Raw genomic sequence first — 22,901 nt, forward strand, 5'->3', positions numbered from 1 at the left:
GAGCTCCGCCTCCTGTCAGATCAGCGGTGGCGTTAGATTCTCATAGGATCACAAATGCTACCATGAACTGCACACGCAAGGGATCTAGCTTGCGTGCTCCTGATGAGAATCTAACGCCTGATGATCTGAGGAGGATCTGAGGCGGTGATGCTGGTGCTGGGGAGCGGCTGCTAATACAGATTATCATTAGCAGAGAGGTTTGACTGCACAGAGACCATGATATATCAATTGCTTGCAGTTGTGTATCAAAACCCTATCAGTGAGTGGCAAGTGAAAACAAGCGCAGGGCTCCCACTGATTCTGCATTATGATGAGTTGCATAATTACTTCATTATATATTACAATGTAATGATAATAGAAATCAAGTGCACAATAAATGTAATGCGCCTGAATCATCCCGAAACCATCCCCTCCCTGACCCCGGTCCGTGGAAAAGTTGCCTTGCACGAAACCGGTCCCTGGTGCCAAAAGGTTGGGGACCTCTGCCCTACTGTGTAGAACGAAGCACAACACCTAGTTAGCCTCTTGTGAGTTTTAGAGGCAACATATCCCACACGTATGAATACCACTCCAGCCCATACACCGGGTGATGGGGAAGACTAACTGCGAGCGGAGCCGGAAGCAGGAAGTGCTGTACGGCAGGTCCAGGCTGCCGTGCAACTAGCCCTATCCCTTGAGGAATGCATTCTGGCAAGCACTATGGCACTTGAGGTGCCAGTGATGGCAAAAGATGTGTGTGGACGGCAAGCTCAGGGGGAGAATCAAAATGCAGAATCTGTGGTTCTGGTATTACTTGACTTCTGCAGTGGAGAATTATATGCCTTTTGGAAAAAAATAAAACACACAAACAAACAAAGCTCTTGTTATGCTCCTGGGCCCTGATGGAGAGGAAATACTTAACCATGAAACACCAAGTAAATGTGTAGCCAGAACTGCCCATCGTAAACTGCGTCTCTGAGCCCCTAAGTAACAAAGTCAAGCTAACACAAAGGCAGTCCAAAGGGACTGAGCACTAGCGGGAACAGAGAGCACCGGCAAGCTGCTTGTGAGCACAGACTCCGAAGGCACCGATCATGGTTCACCACCACATCTCTCAGCTCACACGGAGGCCATATGGGAAGTCTCATAAGACAAGCTGAAGAAGGAAGGAAAAACTCAAGACTGATTTGTGGATGGCTGGGCTGGCAAGGGGGTGCAGGCCAAAAATGGATGAGAGCTGCTTTGCAGTCTCACTCAAAGGTAGCCTTGAACTACAGTGGAGAGAAAATGTCTTCCAGTGGGTGGCTGGTTTGGGTAGTACACTGATCGTCTACTTTGAATGAAAGAAAAAGAAGCTTGAGGTTAATTCATCTATCTATCTACCTATCTATCTATTCATCTTCCTGTATCTATTTTGGTCAGATTCCATTATTTCCCAGATAATTTTAGTTATTAAAAGATTATCCATTTTGAACTTGACTCTCCTATCTCATTCAAAGGTTTCCTTGCTATCATTACAGGTCAGACTTATAACCAGGGTGATAGAAAGTGGGGAAGCAGAACATTACAATACTATATCAAGCCAGCCGGCTGCTTCAGGAAGGTTCAATATGTGATACAACCAGGGAATACCATGGCCACGGGAGCACCCCAGACCTCCTTCATAGTGAAGTGGGTCCTTTGGTTAAATGTTACCTTGTGTGTGATTGTATGACTCTATGATTCTACTGGCCTCTGGATGGTGGTGATAGATATATTATGGGCAATGGCCAATGTCTTGGGTACTGGTCAGGGCCAAGAAAGTCAAAGTTCAGTGAGACAGGAGCTCTGGGGTAGAAGTATGTGGAGGGCAATACAGGCACAAGTGCAGCATTACCCTTTAAGAGCCATCAGAAAGCATCCGCCACAGAAGAGGCAGAAAATTACCAATGAGATCAAGTGAACCAGTCAGTTGATATTAACCAGTGACTGTCAGTTGCCATCCCAAGTGCTGGAAAATGGGCTCCTGAACAAAGCGGCAGAGGTAGAAACATGCATGGGACCAACAGCAGAGACTCCCACTTACCAAGGCTGATCTAGCCACTGTCACCTCTGAATGTCTAACCTGTAAGCAACAGAGACCAAAACAGGATTGGCACTATTCCTTGAGGAAACCAACTGGCCACAGGGTGGCAAGTTGGCTACAATGGGTCCCTTTCAATCTCAAAGAGTCCGTGATACATTCTTGCAAAAACGGATACTTATTCTGGATATGGGTTTGCCTTTCCTGCTGGCAGAGCTTCAGCCAGCACCACCACCCAGAGGCCAGTAAAATCTCAGAGTCATGCATAGAATCACACACAAGGTAGCACTTCACCAAAGGACCCACTTCACTGTGAAGGAGGTTCTGGGATGTGCTCATGACCATGGGATTCCCTGGCTGTATCGCATACTGGACCATCCAGAAGCAGTCGTCCTCACATAGTATTGGAATATTCTTCCTCCCCACTTCTCATCTCCCTGGTTGTAAGCCTGACATATAATGATAGCAAGGAAATCTTTGAATGACATATGAGAGTCAAGTTCAAAATGGACAATCTTTTAATAAATGAAAGTAGCTGGGAAATTGTGGAATCTGTCCAAAATGTATTAAGGGATGTACTCCCCAGGGGGAAGGAAGATTTGACATAGAAGAGTTGGGACCAGTAATCATAGAAAAATTCAAACTGTTTCATGTTTGTCCCTTTCTTAATTGAGAGTGCTTAACAAACAGTTTGCATTTGTTGTTTTCCACCCGTTATCAGCGAGGCTCATTCTGGGAAGGCACAGATGTTGCACCCATACTGTACAATTTCGTGTCCATGGACTGACATTCTCCAGAGGTTTCCTTTTCTCTAATGGCTGTTGAATTATTCATATTCCCAGGTGCTTTCTGAGCCTGGATTGTAATTATTAAAAGTCCTTTCTGCAACACCCGTCCTCTCTCCCTCCATAAAAGAACTTTCTTCCCTATTGTCTTCCTCATTTGCAATTCATTCTCCTAATCATCACAGCTTTGTCTGGACTAAAGAGTACCCTGGGCTCTTCCTATATAATTCTCTCTCGCTTCAATTGCGCGACAGAAGCAGCAGCTGACTCACTTCAGAGATTCATCCTTAAAAAAAAAAAAAAAAAAACTCATTGTTTCCTGATTGAAAAACACTTTAAATAAAGTGTCCTAAATATACTTAACTGCTCTTTCATTTTAATTTAATACTGGGAGCTCCAAGCTCCAGAAAAAAAAAGAAACAACTAATTGAGCTTTAACAGTATGCCTTTGAAAGTTTGGAAATTTTTAAGTAATTCTATATTGCTAAAGAGTTTGTAAATCTCACTGAAGAATTCATTTGTCCATTGTTGTTTTCCACCTTACAGAGAATATCACTATATATGTATACATATGTATATATATTGAATATATTCCAAATGGACAATCTTTGCATTGTATTATATAGGCATATACATGTTTATTTGTAATACGCAAACACACTTCACAGAAACAAATAAACAAATTTTGAGCAAATAATACAAATAGTCTTTGAGCAATCTTTGACCAAGGAATCCTAGAAGAATCAGTACACATATATTTTGTCTTCCCTCCTGTTACTATGAATGAGGTAGAAGGTAGAATGCTTCTATCCTTCCACATTTGCACAGGATCCTATCTCTCCTCTCCTACAAGGACATGCAACCTGTCTCTTACATTGTCCATTTTCACCTCTGTTGTATTTTTCCTATCAGCATAAACACCTTATTGCTTCTCCAGCTTAAGAGATAATGATAATACTAAATATTTTCTTAGTCCCTCTTTCCCCTGTAGCTGCAGTCCCACTTCTCAGCTCCCCTTTACATTAAAACTCCTTGAAAAAATTAGTTCTGGGCTTCCCTGGTGGCACAGTGGTTAAGAATCCGCCTGCCAATGCAGGGGACACGGGTTCGAGCCCTGGTCCGGGAAGATCCCACATGCCACAGAGCAACTAAGCCCGTGTGCCACAACTACTGAGCCCACGTGCCACAACTACTGAAGCCCACGCACCTAGAGCTCGTGTTCCACAACAAGAGAAGCCACCACAGTGAGAAGCCCGCACACCACACTGAAGAGTAGCCCTCGCTCGCCACAATTAGAGAAAGCCCACATGCAGCAATGAAGACCCAATGCAACCAAAAATAAATAAATTAAATAAATAAATAAATTTATTTAAAAAAGAGTTAGTTATATCTTCAATTTCTCTCACTCCACTCTTTCCTAAACTCATTCCACTTAGGCTTTTGCCACCAAAACTCCACTGATACCACTCTTGTCAAGGTCACTGGCGACCTCCATATCATTAGACCCTGGGTCAGTGATTAGTTCTCATCTTAATTGACTTTCCAGTAGCATTTAACCCAGTTATTCATTACTTCCCCCTTCCCCTTTTATTTTTAATTTTCTTACAGGACACCATATAGTTCTGATTTTTCTCCAGACTCTGACCACACTTGGTTAATATTCTTTGTAAATTTCTGTTTTCTTCCCTAACTTTGGGCCGGAAGGGTTGAGTCCTTGCATTCCTTCTCTCTTTGTTTTCCTCCAAACTCTGGGCTTTACGTTCCATCCAGTTGCTGGTCACTCCCAATTACTTTAAAAAACCTCTAACTCAGTCATCTCCTCTAAACATCATATTCCTATATCCAGCGGCCGAATAAATGCGTTCCGGACGACTCAAACTTAACATGCGTAGAATTGAAATCTTGGTCTTCCCCCAAAACTTGCTCCGTTAGCAGTCTTCCCAGCTCAGGTTATGGCAATTCCAACCTTCCATTTTTTGGCATCAGTTTTGACTCCTGCCTTTCAAACTCCATTGACTATTTCTACCTCCCTGGTCCCGGCTACAATCATTACCTGCCTGGATCGTTACCACGGCTTCCTGATTGGTCTTCCTACTTCCAAGCCTTTCCTCGTTAGAGGCTGCACTCAACACAGTGATCCTTTTAAGGTATAAGTCAGATCACAAATGCTCAGCTCCAAACCCTCCAGTGGCTTTTCATTGCATCAGAGTAAGAGCCATAGTCTTTACAAAGCCCTACAAGATGCACATCTCCCGACTCTCTGACTCATCTCCTACCCTCCCACTTGCTTATCCTGCTCCAGCCACAGTGGCCTCCTTGCTCATCCACCTCTGGGCCTTCCCATTGCCCACAACAGTCTCCCCTGCATGACCACACGGCTCACGCCTTTACTCTTTCAAGTCTCTACCCAAATACCAAAGTTTTTGTTTTTGTTTCTTTTAATAGATCTTTATTGGAGTATAATTGCTTCGCAATACTGTGTAAGTTTCTATTGTACAACAAAGTGAATCAACCATATGCATACATATGTCCCCATATCCCCTTCCTCTTGAGCCTCCCTCCCACCCTCCCTATCCCACCATACAACCACTATGGAAAACAGTATAGAGGTTCCTTAAAAAACTAAAAATATAACTACCATATGACCCTGCAATCCCACTCCTGGGCATATACCCTGAGAAAACCACAAATTCAAAAGGAGACTTGTACCAAATACCAGAGTTTTATTGAACCCCCCTCCTCTAATTTTCCTTCTCCTTCATCCTACCTTACTTTCTTGTAGCAATTATCATCTTCTAATATATAAAATAATTTACTCATTAATTACATTCTTTGTCTCTTTCTAATAGAATATGAGGTCTCTGAGAAGAAGAATTTTTTCTGTATTTTTGTTTGTTTTTCTACTATCCTGTCTCCAGTGCCTAGAAAAGAATCTATCACTTAATAAGTGTTTTATGAAAACATGTTGAGTAAATTAAAGATTCAGTTCGACGATCCTTTACTGAGCACTTACTTTGTGCAAAGCACATGCCAAGCACTGATGAGAAGATACTGGAGTGAACAGAACAAGATCTCTGCCCTCAAAGAGCTTCTTGTAGTCAAGTATTAATAGAGTTAGCCATGCAAAGACTGCCCATGAGGCATGACTGTTGGAACGTTAAAGAGATGTCTTTTTCTCCAACTTACCCCATGTATAAATTCACTGATGCTTGAAATTTCATAATTAAAATCAATCACTCTGAAGCTCTGTGACCTTGAGCAAATTGTTTAAGATTTCTAAGTCTCAGACTTTTCATTTGTAAAGTGGGATAATAGTGCCCATCTCATAGGGTCATTATGAGGACGAAATGAGATAGTCCTTATAAAAAGGCCTGGTTTAGTCCCTTGGCAGTAAGCATGAATGGATGTTAGCTATGACATACATTCCCTTGACTCAAAATCCTTATCCTTGTTATAAAGCAAAACTGTCTCATAGAAGTCCTGAAAATCAGTTCTGAAAACCAAATAGAACAATTGCTAAAGCCACGATATGAGTTGTCTTTCAGGCAAGAAAAGGGAGAAATAATCATATGCCTCACGCATATACATCACCATCCAAAAATGGGAGGACTAAGTTTCATGACTAAGTTTCATATCAAAAATTCACCACGGTCTAGAATAGGAACAAGAAAAGGAAAATCAGAGAAAGAAAGGATCCAGCCTCCCTATGTAGAAGCAATGGCAACTTTCGTATATGTCCTCAGTGACTGCTCTTTCCTACCTCTTTCTCTAAAATTAAGATTAAACAGAAGTAAATAAATATGATAGACATGACATTACTTTCCAAAAAAGAAAGATTCTAAAAACATTTTTTGAGCCACTAACATGTGCTAGCTTCTCTCACATCTTTTTTTTTTTTTTTTTTTTTTTTGGTACACAGGCCTCTCACTGTTGTGGCCTCTTCCGTTGCGGAGCACAGGCTCCGGACGCGCAGGCTCAGCGGCCGTGGCTCACGGGCCCAGCTGCTGCGTGGCACATGGGATCTTCCCGGACTGGGGCACGAACCCATGTCCCCTGCAATGGCTGGCGGACTCTCAACCACTGCGCCACCAGGGAAGCCCCTCTCACATCTTTTATACGATTTCATTCTCAGAACACCTCTGAGAGATATATATTATCCTTATTTTTATAGTCAAGGAAACAAAGTCTCAGTGATGTTAAATTGTCCAAAACCATAAAGTTTGTAAGTAATGGGGAGATCCAGGATTCAAAGTAAAGTTTCTCAGACTAACTCTTAATACTACTCTATCTTACTTCCAGGAAAATCAGAGCGCGATAAAGAAAAATGCAGAATCCACACTGGACAGATCCCTTAAAAAGGGCCAGGAATAGCCTCATAGTGGCTCACAGGAGCTGATTAAATGAATCTCTTTCCAAGTCCAAGTTCAGTGCCTTTACGTTGGTAGCTTGAACTCAGCCATCATGGGAACAGTTACAATACTGAACTCATCAAAAGTTACAAATCAGGGCTTTCTTTTCTCAGAGAGCCAGTTTACCAGCACCCATGACAGAACCCTTGGGCACTCATCCTTGGAATCTGAGAATGCCTGATAGCAATGTCTGAGAGCCATTCACAGATTTTAAGTGCCCAGACGGAGCCACACAACCGACGTTCAAGGTGTGCCAGTCTCCTACAGCCCAGGGAAGATTCCTGTCAACATTATCCCACCAAGAGCAAATCCTTCAGATCCTTTCCTGAGATCTGGTCTCAACAGGGAGAGGGTACAGAACTGAGGACCCTGGCTTACTGAAAGATGAATGCAGGGAGACCCACCTGGGTGGCAAATAGCCTCTAAGGGCAGACCCTGGGATCAACTTCGCCCGCCTCAGTGCTGCCCAGGGCTGGCTCAGGTTGCACAATGTCAGCCTAGGTAGGAGCAGCCTATGTGACTTGAGAGGGAAGACCAGGGCTCACGCCTTACACCCTATTCCTTCATCCACTTATGCCTTCCATCATGCATTTTTGTCTCCTTCTATTTCATCAGTAGAAAAACCAAAGGATGAATAAGCATATTCACCAAGGTCAATTTAAACATACACAGATTGAAAATAGATAACCGACCAGGACCTACTATATAGCACAGGGAACGAGCCTCAATATCTTGTAATAACCTATAATGGAAAAGGATCTGAAAAAGAATATCTATATATACACACACATATATATATATATATATATATATATATATATACACACATACACATATATATATATATATATATCTGAATCACTTTGCTGTACACCTGAAACTAACACAACATTGTAAATCAACTATACTTCAATAAAAATTAAAAAAAAATAAACCCACACAAACAGATCAAGATTTAGTCAAAAACTGTGATGTGGTGTTCCCCAAACTTTGAAGTTTCTTGCAAAATGGATCCCCTTTCTCTTCTGATAAATAGAGGAAATGCCTCCCCAACCTAGTAGAAACTTCCTGGCTTTCGTTGGATAAATGAAAACAGAATTTTCCAGAGAGACTATTCAACCCAGCCTGAAGATATAAACCGAACTAAGGGGAAGGAGAGTATCAAAAGAGTTTGGTTGGTTAAAACTGGCTGGGGACGTATTTCTTCCTGACACCTAGTATTATTCAAATGACAGCAGATATGACTGAAAGCATTTATCACACTCCCTGACTCGCTTTAATCTCCGGCAAAGGGAAGCTGAGCTCAGCTCATGGGGCAGGGGACATAATGAGGGAGGAGACCAGGCTGCTGGAGTGCGGCATTGATTTTATGTGCTGAAAATAGAACCTGCTACAGTTTCCAGCCGGCTGCCCTGTGTCTAGAAGTGGATTATCAGCTGAACAGCAAGAGCACGGGGAGATGTTTCCAGGCAATCAGATTGGCTTATACACAGGGCATCCTTTCTCCAGAATTATGCCATGTTGACTAATCAAAATGGCTTTGTCTTTAAATAAAGCCTGTGGTCTCTAAGGCAGCATTCACACTTTCAGAGAGCAATAATGACCTCTGTTTGCAGGGCATGTTCCAGAAATTAGCACCTGGCTCGGGTTAATGGTATAAAACGCAGCTTCTCCTAACTGGTCATTAATCCCAAGTAAATACCCAGCAACGCGATTTCTGTGGCTTTAGGATAAACCTGAAATCAAACCGACTAGTCAGACCAAGCAGATTGAGTGCCGGAAAAGCTAATGACCACAACAGCCTCCCGCTCTGGGTACAGTGGGGGAGAAGCTAATCTAAAAAGCATTTTTCCTTTCATGATGTTCAAAATGCTGATTTCCAAGTAAGAGCTTGTCTACCTTACTACATGGAGATAAGTCACCCACCCACAGTCAGTGAGGAATGAGCTGTGAGCTGTTTTTCTAGTTAGTGATGATGGATTTTGAACTGACTCATTCACACTCTCAAATGACATGTGTCTAGAGGGTGATGAGTTCTGCTTAGGCTGCTGTCTGTGGCTAAGCAGTCAGGTTTAGCCGGGGTGGGGTCTGGCTGGGCTCTCACTGTGTTAATAAGGCCGGCACAGCTACCCGCTGAAGTTCAGACAAGCTTGATCTTTAAGGAAGGCGTTCTTTTAAGCTCTATAACTCTGCAGTCATCACACCTGATAATTTTCAAACTGTGTTCTGTGACCTTTAGGGTTTCCGAGAGGTGCATATTGGACTTTGAAAGGGTGTGAGGACAGAGCATCGGTGATCCGACTCCAGGTTTATACTTCAAGGAATCTATGCTTTTGCCTGGTTTATAGATTGAAGGTCTTTGTAAATGTGCATGAATAAAAATAGTTCTGCTATTAAAACTACTGTTCCATAACATCTGATTCTAGTCAACTTTCTCATCTTACACTTGAGGAAATGGCTTCCCCACACGCCATAGTTTGGGCAGCGCTCCAAGCATGTTAATTTCAGCCAGACCCCTTCCCCTCAGTTCCCATTATGTTTATTACCTGTTCCACTCCCTTGGAAATTTATAGCACTGCTTTATTTTGCTAATTACCATTTTCTCCAAAAAGCCATATCCTCCTCAAGGGCAGGATAATAATGAACATTTCTTATCCTTTTTAATACCTAGCACAATATTTTATACAGAATCAATGTCAATTTCTCAGGGAAATGATGAATGACAACAGTATTGAAGGTGTTGGTCAAAGAAATATAAGATCTAGCTAACAGTAGCTAGTTTGGTTTCGGTTTTTGTTGGCTTGAGGGTTTGTTTTCATTCATTTTCTTTTCTTTCTTTTTTTTAACATTATCACAAAGTATTGAGAAGCTGCTGGCATTTGTTAAATGATTCAGTGACATCAGAATTCATCTCTACTTAACGATCTCAAGGTGGATACCATTACTCCAGACTTCATCTCCAGGCTTGTGATAGGCAGGAGGGAGGCAGAGAAGTGAGAAGTTGTGCCTGAATCTATTCCTTTTTTTAAGATAATTTTTCCCCCAAAACCTCCTAGCATAACCTCTTGTAAATCTCTGTCAAGAACTGGAAAGGCCTGAGAATTTACCCCTCTTACAAGCTAACACATTAACCTGCCAATGTTCCTGGATGTTGGCAGAAAACATGAAACTCTCAGTTCGGAGATAAAGGACTTCATTAGCCAAGGTAAATCAAGCGGGATGAGTATCAGCATATTTGTGTCAGACCCTGTCGTTCCCAAGTCCCACAGGGATGACATCAGGAGGCCCATATGCCTATACAGGGAGTCGGTTGTATTACAAGAGAGGAATCCAGAGCTTAGGGGACCCCAAACTTTTCTAATGGGCAGTAGACATGCCTGCCATTTGCTCCAGAAGGAGATACTATCTCTACCTTCCAAGGAGAATCACAATACATTCTTGAAAAAACAATCCAGAAAAAAAGGGCAATCAGTATCGCTCTTCCTAAGACATACAGAACCATGAGAAACCCATGAAATATCGTCTCTCAACAAAGTCTCAAAAGCCAAGACCAGGACCTATGTCTATATCTGTCTTTATTTAAACTTGATGATAGAATAATTATCCTTTGATGACACAGGGGCAATGATATTACATCCAAAAAGAAATAAATACTGAGTTCACTAGGTGGTTTGAAGTAAATATTAATTTGCATAATTATAATTATGTAAATTCTGTTCACTTGTTTTCAACTTTTATGATTAACCCATAGAAAAATCATGGAAGACTTCATTGTGGTTACTGGAAAGACAGTAAGTATCATCAACCAGGATACTTCTGGAATGGTATACTAGGCTGTAGAGATATACATGTACCATTGGTTCAAACAACTTGAGAAATTTTAATAAAATATAACAATTAACATTTTTTAACAAAAATTAACAAACCTGACACCAAGAAAGGAAAACCCTTTGGTGCTAGAAACAAAAGGAGCTGGAAGTCACAATAGTGAGTATGAACTGAAACCAAGACACCTCACAGTATTTTGGAAACTAAAACAGGCTGTAACAACTAGGAAATGGGATACTGTCTGACTCTTACAGAGAGGGGAGTCCAGTCTATAACCTTCAAGAGCACAGGGATTCAGAGCTGCGCTATTTGCATGAAGCTAAGTCACAAAGGCAGATCCTATCTGTAAAATAGGGGCTACAAGAACTTGACACTGAAGGACATAACAAGGAAAACTTCCATCCATTCGGGCCCATGTTCAGAAAAAGAGTCTGAATCCAGGCCAATGCCATTTTCAGGACTGGCATTTGAATTCACACACTGAAAGGATACATGAATTCCAAAACAAGAAATTCACATTAAAAACTGATCCAGATTTTATCAGATACCTGTGTAAAACCACGTTGTAAAGATGCTTCTATAGACAAGTTTTACAGTTATCAGTTCCAAGGAAAATGTGGCCATGGCTAAATCTGGGTTCATAACCAAATATTATAAGTAGCATGAAGAAATGAAGTATAATCAGGAGTGATTAGGAATGCAAGTAGATGGAAGAAAGTGCAGCCTAAAAATTAAAAATAGAAAAACAATATGAAAGTAACATTGAAAGTATTATGTTTAAAATGTTTAAAGAGGGAATAGAAACCAAAGGCAAGTATAGGACAGTATGAAAAAAATGGCAGAGTTTTAAGAATCCAAGGGAATTCCATAAACAAACAATACAGTCAGTGAAATTAAAATATCATGGAAGGATTTAACAGTACAGACAAAGGTAAAATTAATGAATTGAAAGAAAATTCTGAGAAAATCATCCATAATTCAGCACATAGAAAGAGAGATACAAAATTATAATGATAGCAAAGAGACTTGTAGGCTAGAGGGGAAAAAAAAGATGCAGTACACATCAAATAAGCATTCCAAATAGGAAAAAAATAGAGATAAAGGGAGGATTTTTATGCAAAGAGCTAGTTAAAAAGAATTTCCAGAATTTAAGAAAGACACATTAGAAGAAGCCCACCAAATCCTCTACAGAATAAATAAAAATATATCTACACCTAGACAAATTATAGTGAAACTTTGAAGAACACAAAGAAAAATTGTAAAAACACTGCATTTATTTTAAAATAGGGTTGGCTTCAAAATAAATAAAGAAAAATGCAATGGCTTTAAAAAGATTGGAATTCATTTTCTTTTCTCATGTAATGGTCTAACGCACCTCTCCCAAAAGAAATAAAATGCAAGCCACATATGTAATTTTAAATATCCTAATAACCACATTTTAAAAAGTAATGAAAGTTACATTAACTTTAATAGTTTGCTTTAGTTGGTGCACTATAGCTAAATATTATTTCGATATGTAATCAAGATAAAATTATAATTAGACATTTCACATTTTTTTACTAAATTGTTGAAATGCTTTTTTGTTTTGTTTTGGGGTTTTTTTTGTTGTTTTTTGTTTGTTTGTTTAATTTTGTCTGCCTTGGGTCTTCGTTGCTGTGTACAGGCTTTCTCTACTTGCAGCGAGCAGCATCTACTCTTCGTTGCGGTGCACGGGCTTAGTTGCTCTGTGGCATGTGGGATCATCCCGGACCAGGGCTCAAACCCGTGTCCCCTGCATTGGCAGGCGTATTCTTAACCACTGTGCCACCAGAGAAGTCCCTAAATTGTTGAAATTCTATACATGTACAGAAGATCTCAATTTGGACTTTACACTTTCATACTTAACCTGTATTTAGATTTTATAAAATTTGCTGTCGAAAAAGTAGAATCATACACTCAAATTGTTCCAAACATTTTTTTTTTTTTTTTTTTTTTGCGGTATGCGGGCCTCTCACTGTTGTGGCCTCTCCCGTTGCGGACCACAGGCTCCGGACGCACAGGCTCAGCGGCCATGGCTCACGGGCCCAGCCGCTCCACGGCATGTGGGATCTTCCCGGACCGGGGCACGAACCCGTGTCCCCTGCATCCGCAGGCGGACTCTCAACCACTGCGCCACCAGGGAAGCCCCCAAACATTTTTTAAAAGTTCCAAGTCCTAAATCAAATATCAATGTTTAAATTTGTTACAATTAAACAAAATGTAAAATTCATTTCCTAAGATGCACTGACCACATTTCAAGTACTCATGGTCATATCTCGCTAGTGGATACCATTTTGGACAGTACAGCTATAGGTAAGTGTTTTAGGTCTAGTTGCAAATCTGGTCCTGGAAAACTTCTGTAGTTCTTCACATCCCTGCAAGTGAGAAAGGGAAAGTGGCCAGGGATCTGTGTACACTTCTTCAGAGCCTCTACTGGAAGGAGTTTACTCAAATCCCTATGGCCAGTCCCTAGAAGAGTGTCTGACACATAGTAAGTACAAATATTACTTACTAAAAAGTAATATTTGTTCAGAGAAAGAATATTATATAGACATCATCTCACCCAACACTAAATTACATTCAGATTAAAAAAATTATGTTTTCAAATGTATGGACACCAAGGGGGAGAAGTGGGGAGGTGGGAGGTTGGTGGTGGGATTAAAAAAAAAAAAAAGGAAAAAAAATTCTGTTTTCTCATCTATAAAACTAAGGAATTTACTGGACTGCCTAATAACTAATAGGGTTAAACAATTTCCTTCTCTGTTCAAAACCCATAATGGTTCCCTTAGGCAAACAAAGTATGAATTACTTAATATATCTTTTATTTTTAAATTTTTATATTTTATTGGATTAGAGTTGACTTACAATGTTGTATTAGTTTCGGGTGTATAGCGAAGTGATTCAGTTATACATATACATATATTCATTCTTTTTCAGATTCTTTTCTCATACAGGTTATCACAGAATACTGAGTAGAGTTCCCTGTGCTATACAGTAGGTCCTTGTTGGTTATCTATCTTATGTATAGTAGCGTGTGTATGTTCATTTATCCCTCCCCCACTATGTTTCCCCTTTGATAACCATAAGTTTGTTTTTGATATCTTATATCTTTTAAAACCATCAACAATACACCCTGTAACTATTTTCTGTAACAGGAGAGAGCCTGCACTCAGATTTATCCAGATGTTTGGAGAAGGTGTTCATTTAAAGAGGTAGGAAATGCCCTCCTTTAGTAAGAAAAGTCCAAATAATAGTTTCATAGGTAGACTTTTCATGCTAAATGCTGTTGTCAACAGCAGAAGCATCATGCACTCTAGGAATCAAAATTTCATACAAATAATTCCAAATAGCTCTGTTGGGTATCATGGATTTGATTGTTAGACTGAGACAGCATCACGGACTGTGCCGACTCAAATCCACACATAGTCTGGTTATATACATTGAAGAGCAGTTTTATCTGACTAAAAACAAAATATAAAACAAGCCAAAAGTTTCCACAATTCTTTTCACTTTTCCTCCAGTTTCTCCCTCCTCCACTGGCCACAAACCCTCCTTCTGAAGTTCAGCTTCCAGATATTATTCTAAACAAGTTGCATGCTTTTCCAAGTACATATATACTCTTGCCAACCTATCTGTCTAAAATTTTCTCTCTTGATTGATTGGACCAAATTCTATCTTTTTCTTTTAGTAGTCAGCCCAATTATTTTCTCTTTCCTAAAGTCTTGTTGTGTGGTTTATCAAATCCAAAGTAATTGCTATCTAATCGATGCTGCACAGCACTATTTTATGCATTTTTATTGAGGAATAATTGATATATAACATTATGTTAGCTCCATGTATGCAATATAATAATTCAGTATTTGTATATATTCCAAAATGATCACCACAATATGTCCAGTTAACACCCATCGCCGTACATAGTTACAAAAGATTTTTTTCTTATGCTGAGAACTTTTAAAATCTATTCTTGGGCTTCCCTGGTGGCGCAGTTGTTCAGAGTCCACCTGCCGATGCAGGGGACACGGGTTCATGCCCCGGTCCGGGAAGATCCCACATGCCGCGGAGCGGCTGGGCCCATGAGCCATGGCCACTGAGCCTGCGCGTCTGGAGCCTGTGCTCCGCAACGGGAGGGGTCACAAGAGTGAGAGGCCTGCATACCGCAAAAAAAAAAAAGATCTATTCTTTTAGAAGCTTTCAAATGTGCACATTTTTAAAACTTGTCTTTTTCTCATAGTTTATCATTTGTATGTCAGCCTTCCTATCTAGATTATAAATTCTAGTAGTGTAAGTAGGACATCTTAACCACCTCTAGGCCTATAAAGTGCAGGCAATAATGCCCATAATATCTATACCCTAGAAAATAATAAGGATCAAGAGGGCATGTAGATTTAAGTATGTTTGATAAACTGCAAAGTGTTCTAAAAATGTGGATCAGATTATTATTAATATAAAATATTATATTAATATTGTGTGCAAGGTATTACTCCAAGAGGGTCTTTGGCTAGACTTGGTCTGAGCAAAATGGTGGGGGGCAGAAATTGCTAGTTACCCTGGAGAAGTAACTAGCAATTTCTAGTTACTAGAAAGGAGGAGGGAGTGGTTTTGTGTGGTGTCAGAAAGGTGTTTTTCACCTTTCATTTTTCGTTTACTTTTTAAAAAAATCAAGTTACATAAATGTACTTTCGTTTATAATGAGAAAAGAGACAAAATGTTGACCTCCTTGGTGAGTATTGAACAGATGGAGCCAGAAGCATCGAGGGGAGAGGAAATAGAGACAAATACGGTTGCCATGGTTTCTTTGAGATGCAGTAAACGAAGGGACCCAAATGGACAAGGGAAGCCCTCGTTGGGGAAACCCACCTGTTGCTCCTTGCACGTTGCTTCATGGGATCTCTCCTTGTGACCCTCTCTCCTTGTACTCAGCCCTCATATTGTCGACAAAATTACTAAACAAATGAAATAGGAAGTGAGATGCTGGGGACAGGGACTGTGGAGTCCAAGGTGATGGAATACTTTGTCCAGATCTGAAAAGCAAGGGGATTCCTACAGGACCCTTTGGCTGCCTTAAAGTTGGTTTCAACAGCAGCCATGACGGTAGTGGTACCTGCTAGGAAACCAGCTCAGTTTACATAACAGATTCATATTTTATTAGTCATTCAATTAGAAATATGGAGAAATTCCTGAACAAAGTGGTTTCACTAATGCAGTCCTTTTCCAATCTTCTTAGCTGTGAAGCTCTTTACAAATAAAATCTCTGCTGATCTCCATTATATAAAAAGTTACAAATAATGGACAGCTCCCTCTGAGAGATTAAATCTTTATGGTCTGATGGATATCAATTCATTGTTTGTGAAATAGAATGTTAATACTGAAGTTTCAACAAAAGCATTACTATGAGCATCACTTTTTATGAGGTATGATTGAGACAAGGTTCCATAAATCGTGGGTCCTTCAAAAGGATCAAAGGATATAAGCAGAGTCAGAAAGTAGAGAAAGAAAAAGGATTTGTGACATTTGCTTTAGGGAGAGCTGTTGAACTGCTGAGTCCTTCCCTACAAAGCGGGGAGGAGGGGAGTTGGTGTGAGAGAGATGCTAACATTTAACCCAAGAACTATAAGTAAGATGGAGCTTTAAATGATCTTTCTGTGCAATCATGATAAAGCTAAAGTAACTCTTATGGCAGCAGGAAAAAATGGCTTCATCAGGATCCCTCTACACCATCGTGGTCTTTCAAGAAAAAAGGTAACAGTATGTGTCCTTGAGCCAAATACAGACTGTTCACAAGAAAGAGATCTGGGCCATAACCCTTTAAAATCTCGCCCAAAAGGTCTCAGTGGGAACACAAGACGACAGCAATTGGGGAAAAACACCAGAGAATCAGGTGATGAGGAGTGTGTGGCAGCCTGAGAAATAGAATACATCACCTATGTTTGAGGAGTTGCCAATAACTGCAATCTCACTGAAGAACAAAGAGAGAGGCAACTCTAAATGTTGGCCAGGCACAGAGAGCTTGCTAGAGCCCAGCCACGTAAGGCTTTCCTTATCCTTTCATCTCTGAGTTCCCTAGTCCCACAACCAGGGGTCCAAAATAGTATAAGTTGCTAGATTGTGAAGGAGGTGAGTGAGAGAGAAAAGGAACCAACCCTGAAGGTAGACTGCAACCAACTACACACCCAAGGAAAGGAAAGAAGGGCTTTGAATGGAAGACTGAAGAAGATTGGTTAATATCTCGAATCGGATGCTCTCCAGTTACCAAGAAAAAGCAGCGTTTGTGTTTTTTGACTCATGACCATGTGACTGTGTGCCTTAAGAATGAGCAGAAAAATTATGGGATGTGCCAAATTTTCCATCCAGGGACAAAGAAAAATAACTCGCCCATGGGGAAAAAAAATGTTAATGGGTCAGTGTTGGTAAAAAAATAGAATTGCAGCAAAAGGGAAGAGATACGGGAACATATGTATATGTATAACTGATTCACTTTGTTATAAAGCAGAAACTAACACACCATTGTAAAGCAATTATACTCCAATAAAGATGTTAAAAAAAAATAGAATTGCATTTTGATTACATCCTGGGAGTTCTACATTCACCGTACCAGGTACAATTGCAAAAGCCCTAGGTCCATCTCTTTAAAGCCCATAGAAGTTTAGAATCCAGAATACCAGTGTTTCAATTGAGGCTATCCAATAGTCATCACTGATTCAGTAACTGCTGTCTACTTTGGGCTGAGCACTGTATTAGAAGCTTTCACCTACGTAATGTCTTATCCTCATGGCAGTACACGTTCTCCAGTGACGTAAGAGGTCAAGAGCATTTCACAGGCTCAGTCTCACTTAATCCCTCAAATACACTGTGATGTAGTTAGGGCAGTGTTGTTATGTTCAATTTTCTCCAAGGAAAATAAAGCTAGAGGAGTTAGACAACTTACCAAAGACCATAGCACTAGCGAATGTTGGAGCTGCCCTTCCTCATCAGGGCACGTGACTCTCTCTCCTGGGTTCTGTCCAAAACACTCAACTCTTTTGTCAGCCCCATTGAAACCAAGGAGGACCCTGTGGGGCTTTCTGGGCACGAAGCCTTTTTTGTCCCCGTTTCTTGTCGGCAAGACTCCAGCCTCCATGACCTCCCCTGAGTCCCAAAGGGCAGATTCGAACAGTTGAGAATCAAGGGAGGAGCAGGCAAGAGACCACCTGAGGCGAAATTCAAGGAACCAGAGAAGCTCATCAAGTTTAGGAGACTGACCACCTGAGACCCTGCACACACCCACCCTTGAACCGTTGTTATAAAGCCCTCCTCAAATCCTCCTGGATTGGGACACAGTTTTCGAGGCAGGAGCCCACTGTGTCCCCCTTTGCCTGGCAAAGCAATAAAGCTATCCTTTTCTACTTCACCCAAAACTCCGTCTCTGAGATTCGATTTTGGCACCAATGCAGAGAGGCTGAGCTTTCGGCATCACCTTCACATGCTTTTTGCAAACTGTCTGTGTAATATATATTTATAACTGACCACATTTGTTTTATTCTACTTTGATGAATCTTCATTTATAAACTTCACCCCTCTTTCTCTTTGGGGCCTATTTGATTAACATTAATGCAGAAGTTTTTGCCTTCATCGGAAAAGTAATTTTGATAAAAAGAAGAGTTTGAGGAGACTATATTTTCTCTTCATTTTGTTATAGAAGTGGTTCCTTTTTTTTTTTTCCTAACCCATATTTGGATATTAACTATTTCAAAGGACTCCTTTAAGAGGAGGCAGGCAGCTAACACAATGCAAATTCTTAGAAAGTAATCATTTCAATTCTAGGATGTGTCAGTCACCTTTGAGCTAGTAAACCACTCCTGCATTTTCCAGTAGATTATCTGAAACAGATAAGGCATTAGCTGCTTGGGTTGCCTTAACATAAAATCATAGACTGGGTGGCTTAAACAGTAGAAATGTATTTTCTCAGAGTTCTGAAGGCTGGAAGTCCAAGGTTAAGGTGTTGCTGTCGAAGTTAGTTTTTGGTGGGGCCTTTCATCCTGGCCTGTAGGTGGCCGCCTTCTTGCTATGTCCTCCCATGGCCTTTCTTCTGTGCACGTGCAGAGAGAGCGTGCAAAGAGAGCGACAAAGGTCAAAAAAGAGACCTCTTTCATGTCTCTGCCTCTTCTATAAAGGTCAATAGTCTTATCTGATAAAGGCCCCACCATTATGACCTTATTTAACCTTTACTACCTCCTTAAGGGCTTTATCTCCAAATGCAGTCACATTGGGAGTTAAGACTTCAATACATGAATTTGACAGGGAAACAATTCAGTCCATAACAGGTAGCAACTGATCTCCAGTGCTGTCCCTAATATATAGTAAAACCAAGCAAATGTCCCTACTCCCCAAGCCGCTACTCAGAAAAGGAGCTCATCAAGGAGAAAAGAGAGATCTCTTGCATCTGTTTTCAGATATGAGAAACAGAGAGAGAAAGAGAAGACCTAAGTCCTTTGGATACAATCTCCCCATAACTCTGTCACACTTCAAATCTCCTCCACCATTGTCACTAAAGCAGAACATCTGGAAAGAGTCTTTCTTCCCTCTGAACCTCTCCAACCCAAATAGTCTCCATTAAAAGACAGTATATAGGGCTTCCCTGGTGGCACAGTGGTTGAGAGTCCGCCTGCCGATGCAGGGGACACGGGTTCGTGCCCCGGTCCGGGAAGATCCCACATGCCGGGGAGCAGCTGGGCCCGTGAGCCATGGCCGCTGAGCCTGCGCGTCCGGAGCCTGTGCTCCGCAACGGGAGCGGCCACAACAGTGAGAGGCCCGTGTACTGCAAAAAAATAAAATAAAAAAGACGTATACAACCTCATAGATAAATAGGTAAGCTCTGGATACAGATTTATTATCTTCAAGTTGTAGTGTACCAAGTACTGGCTACGTAATTGAGACAAGTCATGTAACGTCTCTCAGCTCAGCTGTTATTCCAGATCAAGAATGGGTCCTGGTTTTCTGGGGCCTGAAACTTTTATAAATTTGAAGGCCCCCTTTAAGAAAAAGAACAAAAAATTAAGGGACACAAATATATGGGAAAAGAAATCATAACAAATGATAAATTTTTAAAAGCTGGTAAATGCCACAAACATCACAAAAATCCAGAAAATAATATAATATTTTTATTAATTAACCTTGTGACACACATCTATAATATTTCCCCATGGTTTTGACTGCTTACCTTTTGATCACCTCTTCATATAATAAGAACGTGACAAAAATAATTTTCTGGGGCTTCCCTCGTGGCGCAGTGGTTGAGAGTCCGCCTGCCGATGCAGGGGACGCGGGTTCGTGCCCCGGTCCGGGAAGATCCCACATGCCGCGTAGTGGCTGGGTCCCTGAGCCATGGCCGCTGGGCCTGCGCGTCGGGAGCCTGTGCTTCGCAACGGGAGAGGCCACAACAGTGAGAGGCCCGTGTACCGCAAAAAAATAAAAATAAAAAATAATTTTCTGTAAAGAGAATAGAAAAAAAACTGAATCTTTCATTTAGCTTTGGTTGCACAAAATTTCCTTTGATTATCAATTGTTTAGAAAGGCTTCAGCGTCACAACTCAATATTGGTGACGTCATGCAGAGTTTTAGGATTGCCAAGTGTGGGAAAAATTCTATAGAGCTTCTTTCACATTGAATTTGTAAGATTTCAGGACATTTAAAATTTTCTTTTGTAGCGGCTAACTTAAATTCTCTTTTAAGTGACAACCCTCTAATTAACCAGCTTGCCCTGTAGGCAGCACAGAAGGTGGGAGTGTTCCTGGAATCCAGGCTGGCAGTAACTTAACTATGTATGGAAGGGACAGATAGTCACATAAATGGAGCTCATTAAAGCCAAACTAAATATGTCCTCAACTCAACTTTCCTTAGAGAGATCCTTAAAACGCCCAAAGGTCATTGGAGTCAGTGGGTCATTGGGAAAATTGGAACGGAAAAATGCCAAGTGCGGTTTAAAATATCTTACTTTTGCAAATTTTACAGAGCATGTAACTATGTGAACACATTGCTGGGACCTCTATCAGGGCTTTGTCTTTACTAGCCCCGTGGCATATCTTCCTCAAAGTCAGAATTCAGGGCAATGTTTTTATGAAGACAGAATAATGTGGGTGTGTGTTTCTGTGAGGTCAAGGGACTGAAGGTGGGATAGGGACCTGCTTGCAAGGGAATATCTTTATATTCTTTTAAATATTCAGGTCTACATTTTTTTTTCTCCCTATTCATAATCCCTCCAAACTCTTCCCTGTGGAGTCTTTTAAAATCCTTCCTTACTCTGTTTCACCTTTTCTAAAAATTTTTTTGGCTGTGTTGAGTCTGCGTTGCTGCGCTCGGTGTTTCTCTAGCTGTGGTGAGCGGGGGCTACTCTTTGTTGTGGTGCGCAGGCTTCTCATTGCGGTGGCTTCTCTTGTTGCGGAGCACGGGCTTTAGGTGCGCGGGCTTCAGGAGTTGTGGCACGTGGGCTCAGTAGTTGTGGCTCACCAGCTCTAGAGCGCAGGCTCAGTAGCTGTGGCGCACAGGATTAGTTGCTCCGCGGCATGTGGGATCTTCCCAGACCAGGGATCGAACCCGTGTCCCCTGCATTGGCAGGCGATTCTTAACCACTGCGCCACGAAGGAAGCCCTGTTTTACCTTTATTAGAGGCAAGCAATTAGTTTGGTTTTAAAATGCAGACTGTTGATTTCCAACTGAGTGGGGAAAAAGAAAAGAAAAGGTCAAAGAATCCCTCAGGTGAGTCACAAAGCTTTTTATGTATTTTTTAAACTCCATGTCTAAGAATTGGCAGAAAAGTGACAATTCATAATGGTTGAGTGGGAGGGAATGAAAAAATCGCAATTCCGTGACGACTTGGGCTTCACACCCTGCCTGTTAATGATTTACCTAATTAAATAGCAACATAGAGCATGAGAAATTAGCAAACCCTGGCACTGAAAAAGGCAAGACTGCAGTCGTGACGGGAAGTGACAAACAGGACCAGTGAGGTGGAGGGATTCGCAATTCTAGATCACGATCCCACAAGTGGGGACACTGGATGACCTGCAGGAGGAAAAGGGGAAGAAAAAGGCCAAGTTGGAACCCTCCATGGTGGGAGCCAACCGGAAGGAACTCCTGGCACAAGAACAAGCAAAGACTGCGCCCTCACTTCCACGTGAGAGAGATGCTTCTAATAGGGATAGCATAGGATAGTTATGCAGGTAGTTGTAGAAGTCCCAGTAGGGGATTTACAGATAGAGAGGGAAACCTAGGGAACTCTGGGAGACCACTGTAAGTTAATGATCGCTCGAGAAAGCTATCAGAACGTAGTGGAATGAAGCAGGCTTGCTTAACTATAAAGCCATAAATAAAAGCGTGAGATATGACCCAGGTCATTAAGTGAAAGAAAAAAACGAGGCCTGTATTCCACTGGTCGAGTTCAGCAAGATAATTATCCTTAAGACCAAGGACAGGAATTTAAGGGAAAGGTGACATTCCAAAGTAGGAGACCCTCATTATAAGGAAATGTGAGATGATTCAACATATTTTAGTATATGTAACTACCCTTCTGCTGATTTGAATAAGTGCTATGACGGTCCTAGTTTGACCTCATAAGGTCAGAAACTCACCTGCTTGATATGAAGGAGAAGCTAGTGATGTAAGCCTGACGTCTACTCGAAGAAGACAGTCTTTTCCCGTCTCCCACTTTCCTTCGATTATAAAAATGTAGCCCGCTTAATCCTCGGGGCAGAGCCCCCTCACCTGCCCGCTTGCATCTCTCACAAGCGTCCTATATTAATAAATCGACTTCTTGCCTATCACTTTGCCTCTCTGAATTCCTTC

This window comes from Delphinus delphis, chromosome 21 (genome assembly GCF_949987515.2).
Source record: "Delphinus delphis chromosome 21, mDelDel1.2, whole genome shotgun sequence".
In the NCBI taxonomy this organism is placed as follows: Eukaryota; Metazoa; Chordata; class Mammalia; order Artiodactyla; family Delphinidae; genus Delphinus; species Delphinus delphis.